This window comes from Salvelinus namaycush, unplaced genomic scaffold (assembly GCF_016432855.1).
Source record: "Salvelinus namaycush isolate Seneca unplaced genomic scaffold, SaNama_1.0 Scaffold378, whole genome shotgun sequence".
NCBI classification, from domain to species: domain Eukaryota; kingdom Metazoa; phylum Chordata; class Actinopteri; order Salmoniformes; family Salmonidae; genus Salvelinus; species Salvelinus namaycush.
Window position 1 is genome coordinate 88,067 of NW_024060763.1, and position 6,934 is coordinate 95,000.

The 6,934-nt window shown below is 39.6% G+C and overlaps 1 protein-coding gene across 2 annotated transcripts in view; it reads left to right on the forward strand.

Moving 5' to 3' along the window:
- The first annotated feature begins 1,478 nt into the window (after positions 1-1,478).
- LOC120040747 (sodium- and chloride-dependent taurine transporter) overlaps positions 1,479-6,934 on the forward strand; it is a 55,677-nt gene continuing 50,221 nt past the window's right edge. For both annotated transcript variants that reach the window (XM_038985791.1, XM_038985794.1), the window contains exon 1: positions 1,479-1,610. The gene's annotated coding sequence lies outside the window, so the exon portion shown is untranslated. The remainder of the gene's footprint in view (positions 1,611-6,934) is intronic.

The following is a 6,934-nucleotide window of genomic DNA, read 5'->3' on the forward strand; positions in this document are numbered from 1 at the left end:
AATTGAATTTACCACAGGTGGAGTCCAATCAAGTTTTAGGAACATCTCAAGGATGATCAATGGAAACAGGATGCACCTGAGCTCAATTACGGTCTGAATACTTATGTAAATAAGGTATTTCTGTTTTTTATTTTTAATACATTTGCAAAATGTCTAAAAACCTGTTTTCGCTTTGTCATTATGGGGTATTGTGATGTCACTATGGGGTATTGTGATGTCATTATGGGGTATTGTGTGTAGATTGATTTAATCCACTTTAGAATAAGTCTGTAACGTAACAAAATGTGAAAAGTGGAAGGGGTCTGAATACTTTCCGAATGCACTGTATAGTTCTGATACTGTCCTTATTTCACAACAAACATTTAATTCAAAACGACCTTAAAAGAAAAACAACTTAAAAAAATTTACATTCTGAGCAGTCTTGTTTTATATCTATAAGGAGCTTTGAGTGTAGGCCAGGGTAACGCCACACCCTTTAGAGCTGTACACGAAGACCGACTCATATTCTACATTTGCAGAGCGTCTTGTGCATCTACTCACGTTCTTCCTGTACTCTCTTCTTCTACTGATATGTTGGCGGAAGCACACTTCCTGTTTCTGAACAGTATTATATTAATAATACATTATTACCGTCTATTTGGTTATGAAAATACAGTTGTTCCCTAAGTCTATAATTTACTGGTAAGGGCCAATGTCATGACAACACATACAGTATAGAATGATCCCATTTTAAAAACATTTTGTTCCAAGATTTTACATGCCATTGTTGGCATTGTATAAATAAATAATAGAATAATAAATGACATAAAAGCAAAGACATACCCGTTCCATTAAGATACATATCGTATGTCTCTCCTTCCTGACTGTCATTGGGTCTCTGAGTTGTTTCCTCTGTAGGCCCAGTCAAACGTTCATATATGGAAGTCACTCAGAACACATTTTGCGTTTTGAATGCATAGCATGCTTCCTGCTCTAAAACACATTACATCTTGTTCTTGATAATTGCAAATAGGTTTACAGTAGACTGAACAGGTATGCTTATATCAACATATTACATATCAATGTGTGCGTCATAGCTGACACTGCAGAACTTTCTTACAGGCGAACGTGATTGTTTAAAATGCCTCTGCAAAATGCAAAACAAGCACAAATGTAGGCATAAAAAAAAAGTTAATTAATTGAATTCTACTTGCAAAAGTGACAACTTTGTTATCGTGTATTCATGGCATGCACAGGGTTGCCTCTTTCTGTGTGCTTTTCCATTCCAACCCGACCGCTTGGTGTGCGCGCGTGCGTACAGCCCAACGTGCGTGCACGGCATGCGCTACAGAGACAGACAGAAAGAGAAAATGATGTTGCAGCGTGGAGCTAGCGCGCCTATGATTCGAAGGGAACCTGCCTCTTTAAGAAGACGCTCTCCTGTTGCATAGGGAGGCTGGCCCGGTGTTTTTCCACTAATGCTCACCCATTTTAAGAGACAAAGGTCAGAAAGAAAACCTTATAAATAAAATTTACCGCCGTAATTCTCACTATTCAACACCCGTCCGCCGTACTACACTGAGAAAACAGATACAATTTAGAGGAAATAAAAGGAATTCAAGTCAATACAGGTAGGCTAACGGATCATCATCATAATCATCATCACCAATATATCCCTACCTAGGCTACATCTTTATGAGCTATATGCAAATGATTTGTAGTGCATACGCTATTAGATTCATTATAATCATTTATTTTTTTCCGATAGTGAATTTGATCATCTCTGTGTTTCACAATATATTTGTTTAATCTCAAGTTTTTGGCGTGGTATGAATAAAAAGTAACCTTTGAGCGTCAATCATTGATGCATGTTCAAAGACGGTCATATTAAAATTGTTCTCTTACATTATTGATAACAGAACGTTTAGAACACATTTCCGTAAGGGTTGAGTTTTGAGTCTTGTTATGTCGACCTCGTGCAAATATCCTCGCACGAGAGAAGAAGGGATGAAGCGTAAATTTGTCTCCAAGCTCAATCAAATAATGCTTTAACTTATTATTTTGTGACAACCTTAGGCTACCGTGAAAAACTTAATAGGTTTACACAATAGTTCACTTGAATGTTATTCCACTGTTAATTGTGTGGGTTTCATTTGGGCTCTGAATTCTTTCCCTCTTTCTGCCACCACCGATCAATGACTAACTAAAGGAACAGAACAGTGAGAGAAGCAGTAACTGAGATGCTTTGAATAATCAGCCTACACGTTGTGTGCCTCATGTTACATGTCATAGATCAACTCCTGTTTGTACTTTCTAGATGCTGTGTGTGTACCCTAATTTTGACTATTGTTCCCGCAATCATTTAGATAGATAATAGACCAGACTCTTTCTGTCAGTACTCAGTAGCTCATAGGCAGCAACACTCCAGCCTGGTCTCATGGACTACGCGTAACATAGTAAATATAAATCCAAGGACCCTCAAATTAGGATGATATGTTACGTTTGGTATGGTTACATTCCTTAGAAGGTTACTTAAGGCAAAAAAACGAAAGTAGGGTGGTTAGTCGGGGTGGATGGGTAGGTGTATATCACGAACATCTAGTAACCCAAAAGTTACGTGTTCAAATTTCATCACAGACAACTTTAGCATTTGAGCTAATTAGCAACTTCGCAACTACTTACTACTTTTTAGCTACTTTGCATCTAATTAGCATGTTAGGTAGTCCTTCCCCCAACCCCAACAACTAACACCTTGCCTAGCTAATGTTAGCCACCTAGCTAACGTTAGCATTAGCCACCTAGTCACCTAGCTAACATTAGCCACAACAAATTGGAATTTGTAACATCTCATACGTTTTGCAAATTCGTAACATATCATACGAAATGAATGATGGACATCCATAAATTAATACAAACGTATATTTTGTCCTATATTTATATTTATTTAAATCCCAGGCCCCCGTCCCCGCAGGAGGCCTTTTGCCTTTTGGTAGGCCATCATTGTAAATAAGAATTTGTTCTTAACTGACTTGCCTAGGTAAAAAAAAAAAAGTTTAAATAAAATAAATATTAATTGGGGTGGGTAGGATTTACGTTTACAATATTACGTCTATCCCTGAGTCCAGGTTGCAGCAGCCAGCCTACACTGAGATGCGTTTAATAGCATGCCAACACTTTGTGTGCCACGACAGTCGCTCAAGTTTCAGACATTTAATTGACATACATTAACTCCACACTATCCCCCTTGTAGTTCATTTTATGTGCGTAATTTCTTGTCGTGTATTGTGCTCTCTCCCTGGCTCAGACTATGTGTCATCAAGACCATTTCGATCGTTTCTGATGAATAGCAACTCTGATAGACGAGCTGATCTTTGATCCTGGTAGAAGGCTGGCAGGGGACATCAATAATTGAGGCGGTGTGTGGATGAACTGAACATAAAAAAGGGACAAGTCTTATCATGTTGTCATGGAGGTCTGTGGTCGTGTAGCCTGCCTGCGTATAGCTGGTAGGATAAATTATCCTTCAATCGATAGTGGGTGTCATTGTGTGATCAGACGATTATGCCATGGATGGTTTATGGTTGGCATGGTGTTGTGGTGTAACAACGCCTGTTATTGTCTGTCTGATGAAGATGTGAAATTAATTATGATTCAAAGACTACCTCAGACAGTCATCGCACCTGGGCTTTGCTTAACAGCTTCGTTGTCTCGCTTTGTAGGCATGCAATCATTTTACTAAAAGAAGAAGGCTACTTTCTATTTCATTTCTTATATTCTTTTCGGGCATTTCTGGTCTGCCTTTTCCAGTGCCTATGCACAGCAACGTGACTGAAGACACACCTCCAAGAGTTTAAATCCGTCGGTGCGTAGCCTAACAGCGATTAGTGTAACATTGTGTCCTATGAAAGCCTATTATAAAATTATATTCCCTTATATGCTGCCCGCATCACCTAGTTTGTGCGTAGCTGGGAATGAGAGAAAATAGCTGTGGATACACTATTCCCAGCATATCATGGATAGACTACAGGTAAAACACTAGCCTACACTAAGGTTGTGTAAGGTTTCGTTTGCAGGTCTCTTTATCTCTGGGGTGAGTGGTTGAATACATGTCGGTGTAAAGGCTTTTTCTTTCTGAGGCTATAATTGGAACAGCTGAAGAACAAAGACAATTCATTACGTTGATTGTGTCGGAGCCTGCCGTTCGAGCGCGCGCCCTTCAGGAAGGAACGTAGAAGCAGGCTAGCCTGTACTGTACTAAAGGGCTTGTGAAATGCATAGATAAGCCCCTTATCTGATGATTGTAAGGAAGTGGAGCGCAACGTTGTTGCCAGTTTGTTTTTGCTTTACTTTGACTCGGCGCAGAGCAGTAATGTTATCCTCTCACATGGACAAAAGTAAATAATGCCATCACTATTTAGTTTACCTTTATACTGTATGTCCAGTTTCCTTGCAAAAAAATGACATTTTCTATTGATGTGCACGGTCATTGAGTTTTTGGAATTTGCTCACCGATTCAATAAGAGCTTTTTTTTTTTACGAGGTGATTGTGGGTATTTCCAAAATAGTTAACAGTGTCAATAAGGTCTAATGAGGTTGAACGATTTCTAGGTTACTGTAATGGTGTTTTAGATTGAACTGAGGTCTGTAGGAAAACGTATGAAATCCATCTAGCCTTCTTTTCCTTCCTACTGTAAGTCCTCTATGACTCCTTTCTTAGTAGTCACTTGTTGTCAACACACATGGATAGGTGAAAATAGGAGTTCAACTATCAACAATAAAGCAATATCCCCACTGAGGGTGTCTTCAAGCTTTGTACAACATTATTTGACCCAGTCAGGTACTTAGTGTAGACATCATGTTTTTGTTTCACCTTTATTTAACTAGGCAAGTCAGTTAAGAACAAATTCTTATTTACAATCATGGCCTAGGAACAGTGGGTTAACTGCCTTGTTCAGAGGCAAAACAACATATTTTACCTTGTCAGCTCGGGGATTTGATCTTGAAACCTTTCAGTTACTAGTCCAACGCTTTAACCAATAGGCTACCTGTCGCCCCAAGGATGTTTTAACATGTTATGCCTACAGACACTAGCTGAGTATTGTGTGTGTATCTCTCTCTCTCTCTCTCTCTCTCTCTCTCTCTCTCTCTCTCTCTCTCTCTCTCTCTCTCTCTCTCTCTCTCTCTCTCTCTCTCTCTCTCTGTCTGTCTGTCTGTCTGTCTGTCTGTCTGTCTGTCTGTCTGTCTGTCTGTCTGTCTGTCTGTCTGTCTGTCTTGCTCTCGCTATCTCTCTCTCTCTCTCTCTCTCTCTCTCTGTGCCTCTCTGTCTCTCTCTCTCTCTGTCCCCCTCTCTCTCTCTCTCTCTCTCTCTCTGTGCCTCTCTCTCTCTCTCTCTCTCTCTCTCTCTCTCTCTCTCTCTGTGCCTCTCTCTGTCTCTCTCTCTCTGTCTCCCTCTCCCTCTCCCTCTCTCTGTCTCTCTGTCTCTCTGTCTGTCTCTCTCTCTCTCTCTCTCTCTCTCTCTCTCTCTCTCTCTCTCTCTCTCTCTCTCCCTCCCTCCCCCTCTCTTTGTCTTTTGGAGCATGTGACAAATTCAATTGGTTTTGATGTATCACAAGACATCTAGTGGCCCTTTGGGGTACTTCAGATTATCACAGGTGTCTGTAATAATCTCTGGCCCTCTGTGTGCCAAATACATGAAATAATTAAATGTGATGATTTTGAAATAAAAAAATAGAATGACAAAGCTGTAAAACATTATCCTAAATATAAACCATCAACTTAGTGAATACCATTGGTGTTTAATATGAGGGTTTCAGCATGAATGATCCTTTCTATATTTTTTACACTCTTATATTTGGCAGTTGTGAAATAAGTTAATAGTTGGACGAGTTACAGAGGTAATTAAAAAATAATGACATTGTCGATTAGATGCTTTTTTTCATTAATAATGCTATTTTCTCTTGAACCATAAACACGTGGACAATATGGACACAGATTTATTTATTTTTTTACTATATATGAATAATAACAAATTTAAAAAAAAGTTATTCTAGTACAAATTACCAAAGTTTCGATAGATTACCATAGAGTTTCTGTTACTTACCAAAATTACTAAAGAATTCTTTAGTAAACTTTGGTAAATTACCGGTAGCTTTGCAACCCTAGGCATGCTCAGAGGAGCTGACACAAGTCCTCCGGTCTTAGACAAGGCCTCTCAGTAACATTGCGATGTGATGCATTATTTTCAATTGAGTTTGTCTGGCACAATAGAACCAATCACAAAAACTGCCCAACTCCAACGTCTCTGGCACTCCAGGCAGGCTAAAGCCAACGCTGGCATTTTTCAAATACTACTTGAACCCAGGTCTGCTGCAAGGCTGTGTCACCTGACCACAAAAATGTTGCCATCGTGCATTTCAATAGCATGACAAAGTCTTCTGTGGTTTATAGTTAAAGAGGAGAGCATGCAGGCAGACCGCAACCCAACTTAACAATAACTCAGGCAGACCACATTCTGTACAGCAGATCAAAGAGAGAATTCACTGAATGGGACAAACACCAACATGAGACTGCTTTGCAAAATTCTGCAAAAAATATCCTCTGTGTACATTGTTAAACACCAAATAATGCATGCAGAGCAGAATCAGGCCGATACCCGCTAATTATCAAAATCCAGAAAAGAGCTGTTAAATTCTACAACCACCTAAAAGGAAGCGATTCCTAAACCTTCTATAACAAAGCCATCACCTACAGAGAGATGAACCTGGAGAAGAGTCCCCTAAGCAAGCTGGTCCTGGGACTCTGTACACAAACACAAACAGACCCCACAGAGCCCAGGACAGCAGCACAATTAGACCCAATCAAATCATACATTGAAAGAATTAACAAAAAAATTGAGCAAACTAGAATGCTATTTGGCCCTAAACCGAGAGTACACAGTGGCAGAATACCTGACCAC